The sequence below is a fragment of the Anolis sagrei genome, chromosome 7 (assembly GCF_037176765.1).
Source record: "Anolis sagrei isolate rAnoSag1 chromosome 7, rAnoSag1.mat, whole genome shotgun sequence".
NCBI classification, from domain to species: domain Eukaryota; kingdom Metazoa; phylum Chordata; class Lepidosauria; order Squamata; family Dactyloidae; genus Anolis; species Anolis sagrei.
In genome coordinates this window covers 13,318,692-13,342,064 of record NC_090027.1, presented here as the reverse complement: position 1 = coordinate 13,342,064, position 23,373 = coordinate 13,318,692, and positions in this window count along the sequence as shown.

Sequence of the window (23,373 nt, the reverse complement as noted above, 5' to 3'; positions counted from 1 at the left end):
GAATTGGATGATGATTTTAACTATGAGATGTCCCGATCTGTATTGGTGGCCCAATACTGCGTATGTTTTTGTATGTATTCTCAAAATTTTAGTTTTCTATGCTTAGTGAATTGTATATTTTAACATTGTATATTTTAACATGTTGTAAACCGCGATGAGTCGCCGCACGGGCTGAGATATCGCGGTATACAAGCATACCAATAAATAAATAAAAATAAATCACTTACCTAGTTTCCAACAGACCTCACAACCACTGGGGATGCCTGCCATAGATGTAGGTGAAACATCAGGAGAGAATGCTTCTGGTTCACAGCCATACATCCCAGAAAACTCATAGCAACTCAGAAAGGATTCTTTCTAAAATGGTATGAACCTGTGAATCTAATGTTTCAGTTAGTCCTTCTACACTGCTTTGAACCGGATTTTTGACAGCGTAGACTAATATAATCCAGTTCAAAACAGATAATGTGGATTACCAGCTTTGATAATCCGGATTATATGACAGTGTAGAAGGGGCCTGTATTGCCCAAAAACAAAATGGAAAGGTTTAACTTTCATGTTCCGTCTCCCAGGAGCCTGATTTGCCTTACTTTACAGTTGCTTGAGGTTGCTCCCTCTTGCATTTTCTCCCACGGCTGCTGCAGCTTTGCAAGAGCCCTGAAAGTAAATAATATCAGAGTCTGCAAAGCCAGTCTGCAGGCCTCCTTTGCAGCTATTGGTTCAGAAAAGTATCTTTTTGGATCTTTTTCCAGGGAAGAGATCTCCATTTTGGAATCTCCCCTGCCTTTTCAGTTTAGAGGAAAGACTTCAGATATGCTGATGGTTAGGCAGGTAGCTCTGGGAAAACCATTGCAAAAACTATACATTAAGTTAATATACATTATATATTGAGTATTAAGCTATACTCACTGGGATTGTGGGAGCACCAGGATTGTGGCGCAGCTGGCTGAGTGTCAGCTGCATTAAGATCACTCTGACCAGAAGGTCATGAGTTTGAAGCCAGCCCGGGTTGGAGTGGGTTTCCAACCAATTGAGTGTAGCCTGTTGTCGACCTTTGCAACCCGAAAGACAGTTGCATCTGTCAAGTAGGAAAATTAGGTACACCTTAAAGTGTGCGGAGGCTAAATTAACTAATTTATGAGGCCATAAAGACTCCAGCAGAGCATTCCAGCGGGGAAGCATGCGGGGAATACGGAAGTACTTCATCAGCATCGCAGATGGACGATGAAAGCGACAGCTCCCCTGGCGGCCAGAGAAAGTTATATAGCCTCTGTGTATGTCTGTATATGTTTGTATGTCAAAAATTGGCATTGAATGCCATATATGTGTATATGTGCCATATATGTGTACACTGTGATCCACCCTGAGTCCCCTGCGGGGTGAGAAGGGCGGAATATAAAAGCTGTAAATAAATAAATAAATAATGAATACATTATATATTGAGTGTTAAGCTATACATTATATATTGTGTATTGTATATTAAGCTATATTAAGTTAATATAGATAGTATATTGTGTATTGAGCTATATTGAGATATGATAGATAGATTAATAGAAAAGCTATTGAGAAAGTATTGAGTTTATTGAGAAAGAACTATTGAGTTAGATAGATAGTAGGGCTGGGCGGTTTCGTTCGTTAATTTCGTAATTCGTTAATAATTCGTTATTTTTCTTGATAACGAAGCGATAACAAACCATCCAGGAGCAACTAAAAAACGAAACGAATTTTTAAAGCTATTTCGTAATTGTTTTGTAATTGTTTCGTTATTATTTCCGTACGTCTGGCACAAGTTTTATAGTTGTTTCCCTCCCCTCTCCCTGGTTGCAAGCGGTCGGCATTTACCCCACTTCCGGGTCCCTGGCCTCTGCTTAAGTGGATCAAATTCTCCTCTCCTCCTGTCGTCACCTCACCTCGTTCCTCACTCTGGCCTGCGTGCATTGGGCAAAGAGACACAGCAGTGCAGCACTCTGAGACCTGCCTGTTGCCTGCCTAACCTCTTTCCTTCTCCAGGTTAAAACTATTATATTTATTATATTTATTATTATTATTATTATTATTAAGAATGGATGGCCATCTTTCAGTAGTGCTTTCACTGTCCCTTACATGCACGAAGTCAGAAAGTGGTTTGTTATTATTATTATTATTATTATTATTGAGAAGCATTGTCAAACCAGAATAGAGATCTCACCCCTCCTCTCTCTCTCTTTCCCCCCTCTTTCCTTCTCCAGGTTAAAACTATTATATTTATTATATTTATTATTATTATTATTATTATTATTATTATTATTATTAAGAATGGATGGCCATCTTTCAGTAGTGCTTTCACTGTCCCTTACATGCACGAAGGCAGAAAGTGGTTTGTTATTATTATTATTATTATTATTGAGAAGCATTGTCAAACCAGAATAGAGATTTCACCCCTCTTCTCTCTCTCTTTCCCCCCTCTTTCCTTCTCCGAGGTTAAAACTATTATTTAAAACTAATATTTTCATGTTGCGCAACCGCGTCCGCCATTTTAACGAATTGATTCGTTAATATTAACGAAATTTCGTAAATATCAAACTTTTTAAAAGGAAAATTTCGGAATTCTTTTAAATATCGAAACGCAAAAACCCCCAAAAAACGAATCGATTTTAGAAACAAATTTTTGCGTTGTTACCCAGGCCTAATAGATAGTATTGAGCATTTGCCCCCAACTTTGAGCAATAGATAGGGAAAAAACCTGCTTTTTTCTGACCATTGGAGCTCAGGGTTAGGGTAAGGGATTCCACAATTCCTTTTACCTTTTGGAGGAAGGGAAAACTCATCTCTATGCTTTATCTATTGACTGTTTGTAACTTTGATGAACTGTGCCAAGGACTTTGTATAAATAAATATCCTTTTTGATGTTTAAAACCAGTCATAGCCTCAGTTGCTGAGTATATCAAGCTTCTCAAGAAAGACACCCGCAGTTCGCTCAGACATAGAGAGAAGCACGTCGCAGTTTTATTTTTTATAGTGTCTGGGTGAATGGCACATTTCATTTTAAAGTAATTCCATAAAAGAGTGGTACTGTTTTTGACCACGTGAAATGCATAAATGTGTAAAATACATGATAAAGCATTCAAAGCTTCACTGGCAAATTCATCAGAAAAGGAAAACATACAAAAGGAGAAAAGTGGTGATGGCACAGCTGCAGGCTTTATCCCAGTCCTGAACCATATTTACTATCGACAGCCTTTAGAATGTGGATACAACACTAAACTTTTGTTAATTGAAAATGGAAGCAAAGTCTTCCAGCCACAGTAGGAAAGCAGAGTACGTGAGCCAATATATGGGTTTCATGCTGAGACATTCTTCAGTTTTATGTCTGGATGAACCAGACTGTTGTGCCATCTTCTGTAGTATCAGAGTCCACTAACACCAGCTATTGGGTTTCACACTCTCCGAAAGTGTCATCCATTCTCATTATTTTATGTACTATAGTGTTTCTTTATTTTTGAAAGTTTGATCTGAAAAGTCTAGGTGCAAGTGAACTGCAAAAGTTGCTTCAAATTGAAAGTGAGGCTAAACAAGGACATAGACTTGCTTCTCCCGGATGCAGTTTTCTTCCTGAAGAGAAAAGGAAGAAAGAAAACAACCCACCTCAATCATACTTAGATCTGCCTTAATATTCCTCAACTGTTAAGTGGTAACACACCAATGATAACACTTCACTAAGAGTGTTGTCAGTTTCAATTAAATATGTGAAAACCTTCTCTTTAGAGTCTCATGTCCGTTCCTATCACACCCCTTGTTTTTTTTTCGAGGTTAAGAGGTTTGGGGGTTTTTTTGGACTATCTGAAATTAATTTTAATTTTCGGTGCGCAATTTCCATAATAGGCACTCATCTACAAAGTTTTCCTTATGCACTTTTAGTCACTGTCATTTTTAAAGTCATACAAACTGAAACTTAAATCCAGACCAGTGCTTCTCAACCTGCGGTCCCCAGATGTTTTGGCCTACAACTCCCAGAAATCCCAGCCAGTTTACCAGCTGTTAGGATTTCTGGGAGGTGTAGGCCAAAAACATCTGGGAACCCACAGGTTGAGAAGTACTGATCCAGACACTACACAGGTGCTCTTGATCAGACAGAAAGCAAATCAGGAAATAGGACTTTAGCCTGTTATATGGAATTATCCCGCTCGAAAGGAACAGGTTTGGAGTTTGGTGTGATCCTGGATTCTGCATAAGGACTGGAGATTGAAGTTTCTGCGGAAGCCAGGTATCTAATTTAATACCAGCTGTACAGAAGTTGATTATAAATTGTATGACTTTAACTGTATTGGTGTTTAGATTGGCTGCAGTAATGCTGAAGCGGCCTAAGTCAGAGGAGTGTGTTGCCATGGAGACGATGCTGTAGAGAGAGAAGTGGGAGGAGCTTAGAGGGGAGAGTTTGAAAAACGACAGTTTATGTTCAGTCAGGGTTAGGTTTTAGGTTCCGAGGAGTGAGGAGTTAGGGTTTTGGAGTCGGAGTTAGCAGTTGAGAGAGAGAGAGAGTGGGAAGTAGAGAAGCAGTGTTTGTGAATAGTCAGAGGTTTCTTCAGTTTAGGAAGGCTGAAGGGGAAACCTAATTAGTTTCATTAGTTAGAGAGGACTAAGGGAAGCTTGTTTAGATCACTAGTTAGAAATGAACTAGAGATCTGGGGTTTGATCACGGAAGGATCAAACAGGAAGGCTATTCACCTCAGGAAACATTGTTTAAGAAAGTGCTTCACCACAGTAAAAGTCAATTACAATTTGTAACATCCAGAAGTGTGAACTGTATTGCAACCAAGTTACATGTAAAGTTCTCAAAGTATTTCCAAGTTTATCAACAGCCTGCAACCATACGCTTTGTTCAAAATAAACTTGTTCTCTTTTGTTTGAAGACTGCCTCATCTCCATTAATTCTGCGTCCAGTGTGCCATATCTCCCAATAATACCTCACATCACACATTGGTGGCACCATTAAGAGTAATCTATATATATAAATTTCCTACTGGCGTCCAACGAGGAAACAAAACTCTAAAACCCCTCCACACAACTCTACCAAAATTGCCATGCCCCAAGGACAACCCACTAGGTACAAACTAATCCACTCAGAAATCAAAACCACACAACAACAACCACAAAAAACGGCAAAACAACTGAGCATGCGCACTGGCGCAAACTCCCTGGCGCGCGCACACACATGGCACCTCACCCTCCCCCCCCCCCCGCGCGGCACACACGCGCGCGTGTGTGCACGGCCCCTCACCCCCCCCCCCGCGTGGCACACACACACACGCGCGTGCCCCCAACCCCCCCCGGCGCGGCACACACGCGCGCTGCGCGCACGCGCCCCCTCTCCCCCCTCCGGCGCGGCACACACACGCGCACGTGCCCCCTCACCCCCCCGGCGCGGCACACACGCGCGCGCGCGCACGTGCCCCCTCTCTCTCCTGACATTAAGTTTTCCCCTGACATTAAGTCTAGTTGTGTCCAACTCTGGGGGTTGGTGCTCATCTCTATTTCCAAGCTAAAGAGCTGGCATTGTCCATAGACGCCTCCAAGGTCATGTGGCCAGCATGACTACATGGAGCGCTGTTACCTTCCTACCGGTGCGGTACCTATTAATAATAATAACACTTTATTTATATTCCGCCCTTCTCACCCCGAAGGGGACTCAGGGCAGATCACAGCACACATACACGGCAAACATTCAATGCCACTTTGTATAGACAATACACAGATAGACAGAACAGAAGGAGGTGCTATGGAAGGTTGGGCTCGAGTTCAGGGGGTGCTGTTGCTCTTTCCTCTACGATAAAGAGCTGTCAGGACTTCCTCCTTCCTTTTGGTTGCCCAGCATTTTTTGATCTTCTTTATGGCGTGGTAAAACACCTCCCCTGCTATTTAGCGGTACTTAATATCTCTAATCACAGCTGTTTTCAAACTGCATAGGTAAATAATGAGCTAGGCTGACAGTTGGCAGCTCACGCCTATTTATTTATTTATTTATTAACTTTATTTGTAACCCGCTACCATCTCCCCAAGGGACTCGGTGCGGCTTACATGAGGCCGAGCCCAAACACAACAATACAAGCAATAAAGCATCAATACAAGCAATTAAAAACATAGACAATAAAATACACAACATTATCAAAAAAGCAACACATAATTAAAACAGTGGGAAGGCCAAATGTAGAGTTAAAATTGGAAATAATGCTGGGCCACCAACGAAAGGTGAGCCTGGTGTTTGTGGGGGCATACAAGCAGACTCGGTGAAATGTAAAGTGCTTTGGAGGACAAAGTGCTATGGGATCATTATTCCGGGAAGGCACACTGGAGCAGCCATGTCTTCAAGCTCCTCCTGAAGACCTCCAGAGTTGGAGCCTGTCTGATATCTTTAGGAAGTGAGTTCCAGAGTCGAGGGGCCACCACCGAAAAGGTCCTCTCCCTCGTCCCCACCAAACGAGCCTGCGATGCTGGTGGGATCGAGAGCAGGGCCTCTCCGGAAGATCGATAGGATCATGTGAGTCCACATACAGAGATGTGATCACGTAGGTAGGCTGGTCCCAAACCGTTCAGGGGCTTCAAATGTGCAACCTTTTGGCTGATAGATCTTATAATTGCTGATGATTTACCAGCTGTCACCCAGCATTTCCTGATCTACTCACATTTGCATGTTTTCGAACTGCTAGGTTGGTAGAAGCAGGGCCTAACAGTGGGAGCTCACTCCGCTCCCTGGATTTGAACCACCGACCTTTTGGTCAGCAAGTTCAGCGGCTCATCGTTTTAACCTGCTGTGTCACTAATAGGTATTCATACACTCAAAAAACACTCCACAATTTTTATCCAAAAGGACCAGGCAAGGTGGCTCCAAATATCTTCTTTCTTTTGTACTAGCCATAGAGCAACAGTATTAAAAAACTAAAATATTGCAGGAATGAATATAGTACCAACCATGTACATAGGAAACTTGCATATATTTATTTTGAGCATTTCTACCCCGCCCTTCTCAACCCCCTGGGGGGACTCAGGGCGGATTACAATCGGCACATATTCGATGCCTACAATTCAACATAGTAAAATATATAACAGCAACAATTATAAATAATTTAAAAACATTCAATTAATACAATAACAACTAATAAAAAGAAAAGCCAATCTGGTGGCCAATGTTTCACCGAGTTCTGTAATCCGTAGGTCCATTCAGCATTATCATAATCCTTTCTAAAGCTCTAGTTGTCATTGTCCTTGTCAGTCTGCCAGTTTACCCAAAGGCCTGGTCCCATATCCATTTTTTAATTTCCTTCTAAAAGAGAGGAGGGATGATGATGATCTAATTTCCCTGAATTCCACAGGCGGGGGGCCACCACCGAGAAGGCCCTGTCCCTCATCCCCACCAACCTCACTTGTGATAGAGGTGGGGCCAAGAGCAGGGCCTCCTCAGAAGATCTTAAATTCCTAGGCGGGACGTAGAAGGAAATACATACAAATTAGCTGTCTTGAGTCACTATAGGGAGAAAGGCAGGGTATGAACAAAGATGACAACGACAACAACAACAACAACAACAACAACTTCACTTACCCTGAACCAACTATTTCAATTTTCCCATTACCTCCAAATCAGATGAATGTGGTCTTGCATCACAAAGTTAATAATCAAATACCAGAACTATTCTATATCCTGAGGATAACCAGTGGGATCTAGATTCTAAATACTCTTTCATTTGGCTTTACAAAACATGGGAATAACCAGAAACTCAAATATAACCATCCCCAATTGTAGCACAAGTAAGAAAACTATTCTCCCTGCTGAGAGGATGAAAGATCTTCAATGGCAGACAGTATACAGATGCTCTCTAAGGATTAGCTAGGATTATGTCCATTTGGATCAATGTCCTGCCATGACATATATTCTTGTATTAAACACCACCTATTTGATCCCTGTTTCAGAAATTAAAAGAAAGGAGTTGGCAGACACTTCTAGGAAACCAAACACAACAAACATCAAATCAAGACTATTACACTCTGAAGAACACTACAAAAATTGGAACTGGCAAGCCCAAACCTGGAACTTTATCAAGCAGTTGCTCAAAGTATGCTACTTCCTATAGGGGAACAAAAGGACCAACATGAAACAAAGGGTAAAAATGCAAGAAGCACTGTTACAAAAATAATGCCTTCTAACAAGGGAAATTCTTGTTCGGTAATATGCTGTTTACCTGGAGCATATGATGAAATATTCTTGACTGTGAACTCTCTCCTTACTGCTGCTTAGTGCTTAGATTCAAAGTAATAGAAGTTTTGTCATTTTTCTACACTTATATCAACGTTAGAGACATTTCTCCAAGTTCACATACCTTTGCAAATAGGTGGTCATTTTAGCTCTAACATTACAACTTCAGGGTATCTTTTCCCATAGATACCCGCCTGTAATTAGGCATTATGCTCCACTTAAGATTCTGCTTTAGTTAATTTGGTCAAAGAGACACAAAATAGAACAGGGAATTGGTTGAGAAGCTATTTCATGACTATGGCAAACACAGATTTTTTTTTCTCATGTCAGAAGTGACTTGAGAAACTGCAAGTTGCTCCTGGAGTGAGAGAATTGGTCATCTGCAAGGATGTTGCCCAGAGGATGCCCAGATGTTTTGATATTTTTCCATCCTTGTGGGAGGCTTCTCTCATGTCCCCACATGGGGAGCTAGAGCTGACAGAGGGAGCTCATCCACACTCTCCCCAAATTTGAACCTCCAACCTGTCAGTCTTCAGTCCTGCCAGAACAAGGGTTTAACTCATGGTGGGCTCCTAACACCATAGTGATCAGTGCAAAATATCATACACAGCTCATAAGTAGCTTGATCTTGGCACACAATTTTTTGTCAAAAGAAGACTCATTAAATTGTTTTAAAATATGGAATTTGGTATCTTTGGTATCAAGCATTTCTAATAACAGATATATGTTGTGGCTGAGATGTTCTGTGATGATGAGGATGATGGGATTCAGATTCCTGGCTCGTTTTCTGTGCCTCAGATCTCTGGGCCTGCGGCTCCCACAGACAGCACAGACAGTGCAGAGTCAACACCAACACAGCAGTTCCCAAGTGAAAGGAATTTTAACGAAGGAGATAGTGAACAGGTGGGGAGGCATTCGTCTCCTTCCCACGCTGATACTGAAAGTGCTGAAAGCCTTGACAGTGACCTGACCCGGCAAGCTCGTCTTGATCTCCGGGTCAGGTGAAATTCTCACCTGGTCAACAGACAAGAGGCCAGTTCGGTGAAAGGTCATCGCAATGATTTCATGTAATGTTTTCATGTTAGAAAGGTATTTAGGCTTCTTGCAAACCAAGGGAAAGTGTCAGTTCAAGGTAGTTTATTAGCCTGAAAGCTTCATGGACTAATCTTAGCCTGGAAAGCAGTACGCTTGGGATTTCTTGCATTGTGATTCATGGGGCAATTGTTTCATTGCTTGTACCTGGGACTCTGGTTTGAACTTTGCCAATAGGATTGTGTCTCCTGCTTTTACCTGAAGATCTTTGGAACTATATTCTGCATTTAACCTTAATATTTGGAACTTTGCAATGCTTATTCTTTATTTTGACTTGGATTTCTTCCTCAATAAACTATAAAACGATAGCTCTTGTGTGGAGGTGTTTAGAAGCAAGGTGAAGCTTACTCTGAGTTACAACAATATATGTAATATGCATGGCCACTCTCCGTGGTCCTGAACACCATAGCAATCAGTGCAGAGTGATTTCAGGACCATGGAGAGCAGCCATGAATGTTACATATTAGGGCTGGGCAATTCGTTTCGTTAATTCGTAATTCGTTAAAAAATTCGTTAATTTTTGAATTACAAAACGATTACAAAACTTATTTTTAAACCTGGAAGTGTTTTTAAATATCGAAACGGCAGGCGCCAAAAAATTTTGTATTTCCGTCCATTTCGGAAATATGTAAGATGGCCGCCTGGCTTGCTGGGAGCTCTCCTCTCTCGGCGCCGGCTGAGCAAGCGAGCGAGAGGGCGAGCGGCGAGCGAGAGGGCGAGCGAGAGGGCGAGAGGGAGGTCTTCTCTTTCTTTCCTTTTCTCTTCTTTCTCTCTCTCTCACCTTTCGCAGGGGGGTTCTGAGCTCTCTTCCAAAGAAGGCTCACTTGCTTCCTCTTCTCTCTCTCTCTCTCTCTCTCTCTCTCTCTCTCAATTCGAGGCAGGAAACCCCTCCATCCTGCAGCCATCTACACTGCAGCCTGGATGAGGTTTGGCACCACATTGGCTCAATGCTGTAGCATTCTGGGAGTTGTAGTTTGGCAGCCTGGGAAAAAGAGCCCCTCCTGGAAGGAACCCATCCTAGCGAGAGGGCGAGAGGGCGAGCGAGAGGGCGAGCGGCGAGCGAGAGGGCGAGCGGCGAGCGAGCGGCGAGCGAGAGGGCCCGCCAGAGTGAGTGCCTGCCTTCCCTCAATAATAATTTCTCCTCCCTATTCTACTAAATTAATAATTAAATTTAAAAAATATTTAAAAAATATTGAAAAAAAGGGCGCCATCTTTACAAAATGTTTTGTAAATATTTACGAAATTTCGTAAATACCGAACTTTTTTTTTGGAAAATTTTGTAATTATTTTAAATATCGAAACAAAAAAACACCCCAATTACAAATCGATTTTAGAAACAAATTTTTGCGTTGTTACCCAGGCCTATTACATATATCTCTTCTTAGAAATGTTTGGTCCCACCATTAACAAATTCCATATTTTAAAATAATTGAATGAGTCTTCCTTTGAAAATTTGTGTGCAAGGATCAAGCCTTCTATGAGCTACACATGATTATTTTTTTATCAGAACAGACAAGCCCAAAGATTCAGGAATATCAGCCATATGTTGAACATAAAAACACTGAATTGATGAATGATAAATTCCCAGTGACTCCAACAGATGTCGACTTGGTTCATTCCATACTGCAACAATGAGAATTTTGCATTGGTTTTCAAAATATAGCATTGCCATTTATTCATGCTGCATCCAGATTCATCTGAATTTGGGTGTAGTCTACTTTAAATAAATCATCTGAAACCCTTTCCCCCCACCATCATTGTTTTCAGAATTTCAAATGACTCTGAAACAGAATCAGTCAGTTAAACATGGAGACTTGAGGCTTATCAACAGGCTTGAGAGTGTCTTTGTTTTGATTCCAGATGTGCTGCGATACTCGAGAGAAAAGCCCATGATAAACTCTGTGAATTTCTAGCTTGGGACTGGTAGGCTGTCATTATGTCTGAGTGTCTTATTTTTCTTCTGTCTAAGACTGATCCCTGGGTTAAAACATACAAGATCCTCAACGAAGTCATCCTGTGAGAATACCATTTCGTTTTTACAGGATGCTATCTTAAAGAAAACACCAGGCTAAACAAGAAGGTATTGATTTTCAGAGATATGACAGAAACCTGGATGCTGCTGTGATTGAAAGTTAGGTAACCTGACATTTGGAGAAGGAAAAATTCTGTTCCTTGAAATATCTGTTTCTAAATATCTACATCAGTTCAGCTATCTTCAGACTCTGCAACAATGGAAGACTTGTTCTCCACCCCTGACTTATGATCGCCATTCCTATCATTTCTCTCATCTTCTACACTCTTTTTTATGATCTTGTAGAGCAGTGTTTTTCAACCTTCCTAATGCCACGACCCCTTCATACAGTTTGTCGTGTTGTGGTGACCCCCAACCATAACATCATTTTCGTTGCTCCTTCATCACTGTCATTTTGCTATTGTTATGAATCGTCATGTAAATATCTGATATGCAGGAGGCATTTCCTTTCACTGGACCAAATTTACCACAAATACCCGATACGCCCAAATTTGAATACTGGTGGGGTAGGTGGAGATAGATTTTGTCATTTGGGAGTTGTAGTTGCTGGGATTTATAGTTCACCTACAATCAAAGAGCATTTCAAACTTCACCTACAGTGGCATTCAACCTAACTTGGCACACAGAATTCCCATGACCAACAGAAAACACTGGAAGGGATTGGGGGGGGGGGGGGCGTTGATCTTGAGTTTTAGAGTTGTAGTTCACCCACATTCAGAGAGCACTGTGGACTCAAACAATGATGGATCTGGACCAAACTTGGCACAAATACTCAACATGCCCAACTGTGAACACTGGTGCAGTTTGGGGGAAATAGACATTGGCATTTGGGAGTTGTAGCTGCAATCAAACAGCATCCTGAACCCCACTAAAGATAGAATTGGGCCAAACTTCACACACAGAACCCCAGTGACCAACAGAAAATACTGTTTTCTGATGGCATTTGGTAACTCCTCTGACACCCCTTCATGACCCCCCCAAGGGTCCTGACCCCCAGGTTGTCGTGTAGAGACTCCACAAGTCAACATTGCTGGTGTAGAGACTCCACAAGTCAACATTGACACTGAAATACAACACCTCCTGAGCTCTGCAAGTGCAGCATTTTTCCGAATGAAGCACAGAGTGTTTGAGGACATCCGTAAGGAAACCAGGATGCTTGTTTATTTATTCATTTATTACTTATTTATTTACTGTATTTATACCCCACTCTTCTCAACCCCGAAAGGGACTCAGAGCAGCTTATTTATTATTTATTTATTTACAGCTTTTACATTCCACCCTTCTCACCCCGCAGGGGACTCAGGATGGATTACAGTGTACACATATATGGCAAACATTCAATGCCAATTTTTGACATACAAATATATACAGACATACACAGAGGCTATTTAACTTTTTCTGGCCGCCAGGGGAGCTGTTGCTTTCATCGTCCATCTGCGACGCTGATGAAGTACTTCCGCATTCCCCGCATGCTTCCCAGCTGGAGTGCTTTGCTGGAGTTTTCTTTATGGCCTCATAAATTAGTTAGTTTAGCCTCCCCACACTTTAAGGTGGTACCTAATTTTCCTACTTGACAGATGCAACTGTCTTTCGGGTTGCAAAGGTCGACAACAGGCTTACAGATTATGGCAACATTCAATGCCGCATCATACAACAAATAATAAATATAACATATCACACTAGATAACAATTAAAACATATAAATGCAGTAGTGCAACAACAAATAACAGAAGCTCAGTGAGTCCCTAGAAGCTGAGCTGGAGGCAGCAAGGGAAACAAACACTGCCCCCTCCCTCAAAGCCCTTGTGATGGTATCTTCACTTCTTGCTTAGGCCTGAGGCCCCGCTGGCATAGTTCTTTTTATGCCCCAGCCTCTGGAGCAAACAGGTGTTGTTGTTTGTCAGGTTTTACAATGTATTGCAATGTAATATAGCTGAGTCATGCACTGCTAATGGGCTTCTATTGGAAATGCTGAGTCATGCATTAACTGTACATAGGGAATCATTTGGGGAATGTGTTCTGGCCTAGTCCAGGTGATTGTGAATGATGTAATCCTGGGTCTGAGTTAAATCAATGAGTTAGGAACCAATCAGAGATTGCTATGTGTAATTGTATAGAATTGTATATAAGGAAATCATGTACAGTGTATATTTCTCCTTGTGCTGTGATGTTGTTCGTCGAAGGCAATATCTAATTAAAAGAACCTGTCTGCTAAGACAAGATATAAGTGTATGCTGTGGTAAGTTTGTAATATCATCTAGACTGAGGGAAAGACAATGGTAAAACTGACAATGGCCGGGCATGTGCTCAAGTGTCTGTAAAAGGTTCCAGAGTGACTGCAGGCTGTGGGAGCAGTTGACTGAAAATACTGTGCAGGAAGAAGCTGCTGGAAAGCGCTGAAGTTGTGCAATTGATCTGCTGCTGAATTGTGAAGTTAATCTCAACATTGTTGCTGGCCTTGAGCTGCAGAGTCAGGGCTATTGTCCTTCCAACCCTGCTATATGCCTGCGAAATATGGACTATCTACAGACATCATATGCAACTCCTGGAACAATTCCATCAGCGTTGCTTCTGAAAAATCCTACAAATCTCTTGGGAAGACAAGTAGACAAATGTCAGCATGCTGGAAGAAACAAAGACCACCAGCATTAAAGCAATGGTCCTCCACCATCAACTCAGCTGGACCGGCCACGTTGTCCAAATGCCTGACCACCATCTCCCAAAGCAGTTGCTCTACTCCAACCTCAAGAACAGAAAATGGAATATTGGAGGAAAGGAAAAGAGATTTAAAGATGGGCTCAAAGCCAATCTTTAGGAGGAGCCTGAAAACGTGGTTGTTCCAGTGTGCCTTCCCAGAATAAGGAAACTCCCAGCAATATGTCCCTAAATGCACTTTTTAATGATCTAGAGTTGTCTACATGCTCTATCCCTCTCCAAAAATTTCTATCATGTTTATATGTCACCTGGTCACGCCCAATTTTAAAATTTTAATTAGTACATTGGCCCTGCCATAGGTTTTAAAACATCACTGTGTTACTGTTAATGTTTATTGCTATTTTCTGTTTATGAGTTTATTTATTGTTTGTATTATTATTGCTATTGTTTTTGTTGTTGTATTGTGGGCTCGGCCTCATGTAAGCCACACTGAGTCCCTTGGGGAGATCATAGAATCATAGAATCATAGAATCAAAGAGTTGGAAGAGACCTCATGGGCCATCCAGTCCAACCCCCTGCCAAGAAGCAGGAATATTGCATTCAAATCACCCCTGACAAATGGCCATCCAGCCTCTGCTTAAAAGCTTCCAAAGAAGGAGCCTCCACCACACTCCGGGGCAGAGAGTTCCACTGCTGAACGGCTCTCACAGTCAGGAAGTTCTTCCTAATGTTCAGATGGAATCTCCTCTCTTGTAGTTTGAAGATGGTAGTGGGATACAAATAAATATTATTATTATTATTATTATTATTATTATTATATTAAAAACTCTGGTATAGACACTGAGAACTGAAAAGCCCTGGCCCTTGAGTGCTCCAGATGGAGGTCAGCTGTGACCAGCAGTGCTGTAGAATTTGAAGAGGCACGAATGGAGGGTGAAAGAGAAGAACGTGTCAAGAGGAAGGCGTGTCAAGCCAACCCCAACTGGGACCACCTTCCACCTGGAAACTAATGCCCTCACTGCGGGGGAATATACAGGTCAAGAATAGGGCTCCACAGTCACATACGGACCCACCGCCAGGACACCGATTTTGTGGGACAATCTTACTCGAACAATGAGAGATCGCCTAAATAAGTAAGAGACTTTGATTGATAATCTAATGATTCTTCCCATTCAAACCAAGTGCAAAGTTGCCAACTGCAGCAGCAGATGGTAAAGATGTTGTAAGGATATCCCATGAAACTCGGATGTGTTTTTCATCCTGAGTAGCGTTTGGGGATTAGCCTTGATTTCTTGGCTCGGTTAGAATGCTGGCTAATTACATTTGCTAGTTATGTTTGAAGAAGTTGTGCTTCTTGAAATTGAGATGGTCTGCTCCTCAATCAATAGACAGCCTCGTATCCAAAAGTGGCTTTGGGATTCAGTCATGACCATTGGCTATATATCAAAAGGGATGGAGCTCTTCCACTTATGAAATCCCAGTTACTGATACTGTTACCTGCTTCAAATAAAATCTGTGATCAAAAGCTTCAAAAGTAGCTAAAATGGCCAGGAAGCAAAGAACTGTTGATAGGTAAGAAAGCTGTGTCAGGAGACAAAATAAAATATTACAAAGGACGAATCCATTTCATTCCTGACAGAAGAATAACAGTGGGAAGGTTTGGAACAGGTGGTGTTGCTTTCAAGTTGTGGTCTGCATATTGGCATCCTATCACTCATATCCCAATGGTACTAAATGGACTATTCTACAATGCTGCGAAGCTGGTGAGTTTTCAGTTCACCTTAAGCAATTGAGCTCCTAACTTGTATGTTTTCAAAACAAGAGCTACCATTAGCTTTTCAATGTGGCGTGTCTAAATAATACCAAGATCATTACTGCCTACTACAGGGAAAACCAGCTGATCCCTAATCCATCTAAAACACAGACATATGCTTTTCATCTCAAAAACAGACAGGCATCCCGATCTCTGGGGATTACCTGGGAATTACCCACGGGAGCATTGCAGCACACCCAAATACCTGGGAGTCACTCTGGACCGTGCTCTGACCTATAAGAAGCACTGCCTGAATATCAAGCAAAAAGTGGGTGCTAGAAACAATATCATACGAAAGCTTACTGGCACACCCTGGGGATCACAACCACACACAGTGAAGACATCTGCCCTTGCGCTATGTTACTCTGCTGCTGAGTATGCATGCCCAGTGTGGAACACATCTCACCACGATAAAACAGTGGATGTGGCTCTTAATGAGACATGCCACATTATCACGGGGTGTCTGTGCCCTACACCACTGGAGAAATTACACCTCTTAGCCGGTATTGCCCCACCTGACATCCACCGGAAAGTACCAGCCAATAGTGAAAGGACCAAGGCAGAGACATCTCCAGCTCATCCCTTGTTTGGGCATCAGCCAGCATGCCAATGACTTAAATCAAGAAATAGTTTTCTAAGATCTACAAAGACACTTGCTGGAACACCCCAGCAAGCGAGAGTCCAAAAGTGGCAGGCTCAAACCCAGAACCTCAACCAATGGCTGATACCAAATGAGAGACTCCCCCCTGGGCACACAGAAGACTGGGCGACTTGGAAGGCACTGAACAGAATGCGCTCTGGCACCATGAGATGCAGAGCCAACCTTCAGAAATGGGGCTACAAAGTGGAATCCTCAACATGCGAGTGCGGAGAGGAGCAAACCACAGACCACCTGCTGCAATGCACCCTGAGCCCTGCCACATGCACAATGGAGGACCTTTTTGCGGCAACACCAGAGGCACTCCAAGTGGCCAGATACTGGTCAAAGGACATTTAATCAACTACCAAACTCACAAATTTTGTATTTTGTCTGTTTGTTTGCTTTGTTCTGTTAGAAATGTAATATAATTTGACTGGTTGTCCTGACACGACAAATAAATAAATCCAACATTTTCACTTATCCAACATTCTACTGCCATGTTTATGTTGGATAAGCGAGACTCTACTATATTCCAATCCTGGACTGGGGATTGCTTGAAGAGAAAGTGGCTTTTGCATGTTTGTTTGTTTGTTCTGACAAAAATGTAATACAACTGTTCGGTTGCCTGACATGATAAATAAATAACCAAATTTGATCTAACCTAATGAAAATGACAGGTATATGGAGAGCTATGGTTGCAGTGATGAGCCTCCTGGCAGTGTAAACAGCAGATCAGGCCATATCCAGCCCAATACATCTGTCCAAACCACAGAAACCACAGGATCATTCTGGAGCCTTATCCTATGTATAATTACTTTCTTTATCTTACATTCAATGACTTGAGAATAAGTGACACTGAACACATGAATGGTAAGTACAGTGAGCCTTAGGTATCTGCTGACATTTGGTTCCAGTGGATACACAAGTCCCAATATTTATCCATCTATATAAATAAAAGTCTAATATTCGTTTGTGGGATTAACAGAATTCAAAAACCACTGGACAAATTGTCATGAAATTTGTACCCATTGCCAGTACACCGATTTTGGAGGACCATCATCCTTGGAGAACAAGGGATCGCCTATGTAAAAATAATGTGGATTACCCAAGGAGAGGACAGTACGCCTTTTAACTGCTCTGAAAGACTGGTACCAAAGAAAATACACTGTTTGTACTACAGTGAAAGTTATGCTTTATTTATACAATAGTGTCATATAAAAGAAAATAGAAGAATGTGACTTGAAACCTTGAAGCAGCCATTTGAGTTGATGTAGTAGAGAGAAAAATGAAGGAGAAAGGCCTACTGTAGCATTGTGCTTTCAGGGCTATGTATACGTTGCATTTTCAAAACAGTTCCCCCCCCCCCCCCTGTAATCATTGTTGACATATGTCATAGATTCTGGAGCTGATTCAATGCAGCTTTGGGACAATGGTGGTTCAGATCTGGGTCATAGAATCATGGAGTAGGGAAGAACCCCAAAGGTCGTTTAGTCCAACTCCTTCTCAGGCCACACTTTTTGTCTTGCTTATAGATAGAGCCAATAGCACAAGGTGAGCTTTCTACAGATGAAGCCCATCTGAGGCCAATTTGCTACATATTCTGGGTCCAATTTGCTTCAGGATAACTCTGCTATTAGTGTAACTGGTGCTTGCTGTATCCAAAAATTGGCACAAGTTGTTCTTAAAACAGACCGACAAAGCGTTCAGCACACAGTAGAATGGCTTCAGACCAGTCTTTTGCAAGTACAGCTGGCACCTGCTCTTCCTACTTTCAGCTGTACAGATGGCTGTGGAGAGGCACATGGGGATACTCTTCCTCATTTGGAGGATGCTCAACCTCACTGGCCAAGGAGGAAGAAGAATAGCAGCACCACATCAGCTGCAATCCCTACAAGTTGCTTGCCAGCATTTATTATATAAAGTCATTTTGCTGCCTACTACTCAGGAGTTGGTCTTAACAAATAGGGTCTGTAGTATTCTGTATTCTGTACACCCAATACTTCAATACAGGATGAGCCATAGAAAATGGGACACCTAAGAAACCTAACTATGTTTCACTCCAGGACAGGAAAAGCCCTCTGACTGTAAACACCACACTGTTGATTGGAAAACAATCCTTTTATTGAAGATAATTAAAATACTGTGAAGTAAAAAAGCACTTTAAAGGAATAGATAAATCCAATTAGGTAAGAAGATAAGCAGGAGCAAAAGTAGTCCAGAATAAAGTTTAGCAAAGTCCATAAAAACAAAGTCCACACTTCTCTAAAATAATTTAGAAAACCAGGATACATTAATCCAAGGCATGAGTAGCATTCATACAATCCAAGAATCCAAACCACGGAACAGGCTCACCATGAATAGAAGACTTCACAATATACAGGTAATTCTATTGAGTGTATTGGGTTTTGAGTTTTTTAAAGCTTTAAGCTGGCTTTGGCCTGCTTTGGACAAAGTCCATGGATACTCTGAAGCTTGATGAAAACTTCAGAGTATCTCATGGTTTTTGGGATAGACAATAATCTTCCCAGCAAGGCTTCCATGAAACAAGGACATGAACTACACTTGATTCTAAATGATGCTTCATCTGACTATATTTCCCATACTTTGAACTTTTTTCCCCTCGGTAAGCTATCCCAAGCACTCAGAAATTGGTTTCGCTTTAATTGAGATTCCCTTATCTTTTTCTGTCAGATTCTGTCCGACAGCCGAAGGCACTGTTTGGTCTGCCTGTTTTAGTTAATCTCCTGCCTCCGATCTATTTGCTCATTAAGTTTTGCAGCTGGGCCAGGTGCCCAGTTGTTTTCAAGCCCCAAATCCGGGACACTCTCTGGTAACAATTCAGGGAGTACACCATCATCCCCACACCCTTCAGAGACATTCTCATGGGAAACTACACTTTGCACATTGATCTCCTGGTTCTTCTCTTCATCAGTATCATTGACCAAACAATTGCCATCTTGAAATTCATTGGCATCACTTCCCACATCCAAAGCACCCTGATCCTGAAACACAATCACAGGCTGAACTCCAACAAACTATTAGAGAGCACATATCTCTGTTGTGCCTTCCCTTTCTTGCCTTATCCTAAAAAGCTAAGTTAATCTAAAACTGAGGGTTGTCAAAATAGGCCAAAAACCCCAGGCTCACCATGAATGGAAGACTGACTTCACAATATACAGATACTTCTATTGAGTGTATTGGATTTTGAGGTTTTTAAAAGCTTTAAGCTGGCTTTGCCCTGCTTTGGACAAAGTCCATGGATACTCTGAAGCTTGATGGAAACTTCAGAGTATCTCATGGCTTCAGGATAGTCTGGCCAGTTGGTTCAGGTCTGATTCAACCTGGTTCACTATTTATTTATTTACCATATCAGGAGCAAACCAAGGGTACAGTTGTGATGTATTTGAGAAAAAACATAGTTTAAAAACTTGGCATTATATTAAATGTCCTTTGACCAGTAGCTGGCCACTTGGGGTGCTTCTGGTGTTGCTATAAGAAGGTCCTCCTTTGTGCATATGGCAGAGCTTAGGCTGCATTGTAATAGGTGGTCTGTGGTTTGTTCTTCTCCACACTCACATATTGTGGATTCTACTTTGTGGCCCCATTACTTGAGGTTGGCTCTGCATCTCGTGGTGCCACAGTACAGTCTGTTTAGCACCTTCCAAGTTGCTCAATCTTCTTGTGCCCAGGAGGGAGTCTCTCATTTGGTATCAGCCATTGGTTGAGGTTCTAGGTTTGAGCCTGCCACTTTTGGACTCTCGCTTGCTGGGGTGTATGTCTGTAGAGCTTAGAAAACTATTTCTTGATTTAAGGTATTGGCGTGTTGGCTGATGTCCAAACAGGGGATGGGTAGGGGGTGTCACGGCCTTGGTCCTTTCATTATTGGCTGCTACTTCCCAGCAGATGGCAGGTGGTGCAACACCGGCTAGACAATGTAATTTCTCGAGTGGTGTAGGGCTCAGACAGACTGATAATGCAGCATGAGAAAAGCTTCCTCAAAGGATTACAACACATCCAGGCATCCCCTGGACAGTCTTTATAGATGGCTGATTCTCTCACTCCAGAAGCAACCAGAAGTGACTAGAAGCATGCAACCTAGTTGGCTATCCAGATGGAACGTGAGGCATCATCACACTCATCCACATAATGAAAGGGAATAGATCATGGTGATGTTGCTGCTTGTCAAGGAGCTTGATGAGAACACATTTAATTGGTTAAATGGATGAACCCAGAGGGTGCTCACCAATGCTTCCTCTTCATCCTGGAAAGAAGTGACAAGTGGAGTGCTGCAGGGATTTTGGCCTGCATCAATAGGAGCATAGTGTCTAGATCTAGGGAAGTAATGCTACCCCTCTATTCTGCTCTGGCTAGACCACACCTGGAATATTGTATCCAATTCTGGGCACCACAATTCAAGAGAGATATTGACAAGCTGGAATGTGTCCAGAGGAGGGCGACTAAAATGATCAAGGGTCTGGAGAACAAGCCCTATGAGGAGCGGCTTAAGGAGCTGAGCATGTTTAGCCTGAAGAAGAGAAGGCTGAGAGGAGATATGATAGCCATGTATAAATATGTGAGAGGAAGCCACGGGGAGGAGGGAGCAAGCTTGTTTACTGCTTCCTTGGAGACTAGGACGTGGAACAATGGCTTCAAACTACAAGAGAGGAGATTCCATCTGAACATGAGGAAGAACTTCCTGACTGTGAGAGCCGCTCAGCAGTGGAACTCTTTGCCCCGGAGTGAGGTGGAGGCTCCTTCTTTGGAAGCTTTTAAACAAGGACTGGATGGCCATCTGTCAGGGGTGATTTGAATGCAATATTCCTGCTTCTTGGCAGGGGGTTGGACTGGATGGCCCATGAGGTCTCTTCCAACTCTTTGATTCTATGATTCTATGAACTGCCCTTGCAGGAACCTCTGCTTACACCAGAATGGTGCACCCACACAACCAAGAAAATAATAGTGTGCAGCCCCAGAGAAACAGCTATGCTCTGTGACCGTGTAAATGGTGGTCCCAGTTTCACAACAGATGTGACAAATCTGAAATAGTCTGGGGCTCATTTCCACTCAGGTTAATCTACTTTGGTGTAATTAAGACCAAAATTGCTCTAATCTTCTGGTCATTTTGGATGTCCTTTTTGGTACCCTTTCCAGCTTTACAGTAGCATTTCAATTACAATGACCAAAACAGTAGTCCTAAGATGGCCATATAGTGGATTTGTATAAAGGCAGGGCAATACAATACTGTCAGGTTGATTTCTGATTCCTTTTCTAATTATGCCAGTCTTGGAATTTGCCTTTTCTTTCTAACAGACCTCACACTGTGTTGACATTTTCACAGAAACATCAACTGTGACCCCCAGATCGGTTGTCAGTTGCTGCCAGTTCCCATTCAGTGTACACGTGAAGTTATAAAATTACTTTTGCCCCAATATAAGCACTTTACACTTTTTTCCCCACTAAATTGTCATTTGCCATTTTAAATGCCATTCTCCCAGTTCAGAGATGTTCTTTTAAGACTTTTTGACAGAACCTTTTTGTTTTCAGAACCTTCAATAATATATTGTCACAATCCCCGTGTAACTCCAATTCCAGTTTTTGTATCAGGAGTTTCTGTATGCTTCAAGCTTAGTAGAAGTATATGTTTTGCATTTTCTTAATCTGTAGTCCTACATTTTCTAACATTTCTCTACTGCCTTTGCTGTTAAAGTAGTTTGTTAGAGGAGATATATACAGGGATCTTATAAGAACGTTTAAATTCACTTATCCTCCCTTTGTTTGATATATTGATTGTGTTATTACTATATATATCTACTCAAGTTTGTAATATTACTGTTGCTTTTATGATAGTTTGAATATCATGTGCTCCCATTGGTGTATTGTTATAATTATTATGTATTGTGTCTTTTAATTTTGTAAATTAGTATTGTAAAGGGTTTTTTTGTGTGTGTCAGGAGCAACTTAAGAAACTGCAAGTCACTTCTGGTGTGAGAGAATTGGCTATCTGCAAGGACGTTGCCCAGGAGACATCCAGATGTTTTTATTTATTCATTCATTTATTTACTATATTTATATGCCGCCCTTCTCACCCCGAAGGGGACACAGAGCAGCTTACAAGTAAAATGTAAATACAATATATTATATTATTACTATTACTATTATATATTATTATATTGTACTATAACATTATACTGTAATATTATTAGTAATATTACATTTAATATAAAATATATAATTATAATATCATATTATTAGTTGTATTATATTGTATTACATTATAATATTATCAATATTATATGTATATACAATATATTATATTATATTATATTATTATAAGCACAGTGCAGGAGACAAGATGGAACTGCCTTCCTGGCCCCTCTCTTCACTCTGATCTCCTTGTGGGAGGCTTCTCTCATTTCTCCATATGGGGAGCTGGAGCTGACAGAGGAAGCTCATCCATGCTCTTCCCAGATTCAAACCCCTGATCTGTCAGTCTTCAGTCCTGCCAGCACAAGAATTTAACACATTGCACCACCGGAGCATCTTAACACCCAGTGCAAAATATCATACACAGCTCATAGGCAGCTTGATCCTGGCACACAGGTTTTTTTCTCAAAGAAGACTCATTAAATTCATTTAAAATATGGGATTTGTTAACTGTGGGACCAAACATTTCTAATAAGAGATATATGTAACATACATGATCACTTTCCATGGTCCTGTACACCATAGCAATCAGTGCAGAATGATTTCAGGACCTTGGAGAGTGTCCATGTACAAGGGTTGAATGAAAAGTAATGCTTCCACCTTCGTAACTCCTTCACAGATGGCAGTACTGGTATGCGGCAAGTACTGACTTGTTCAATAGACTCTCCTCTACAGTTCCATTTTGGCGGAAAGCCTTAGCATTGAACGGTTGT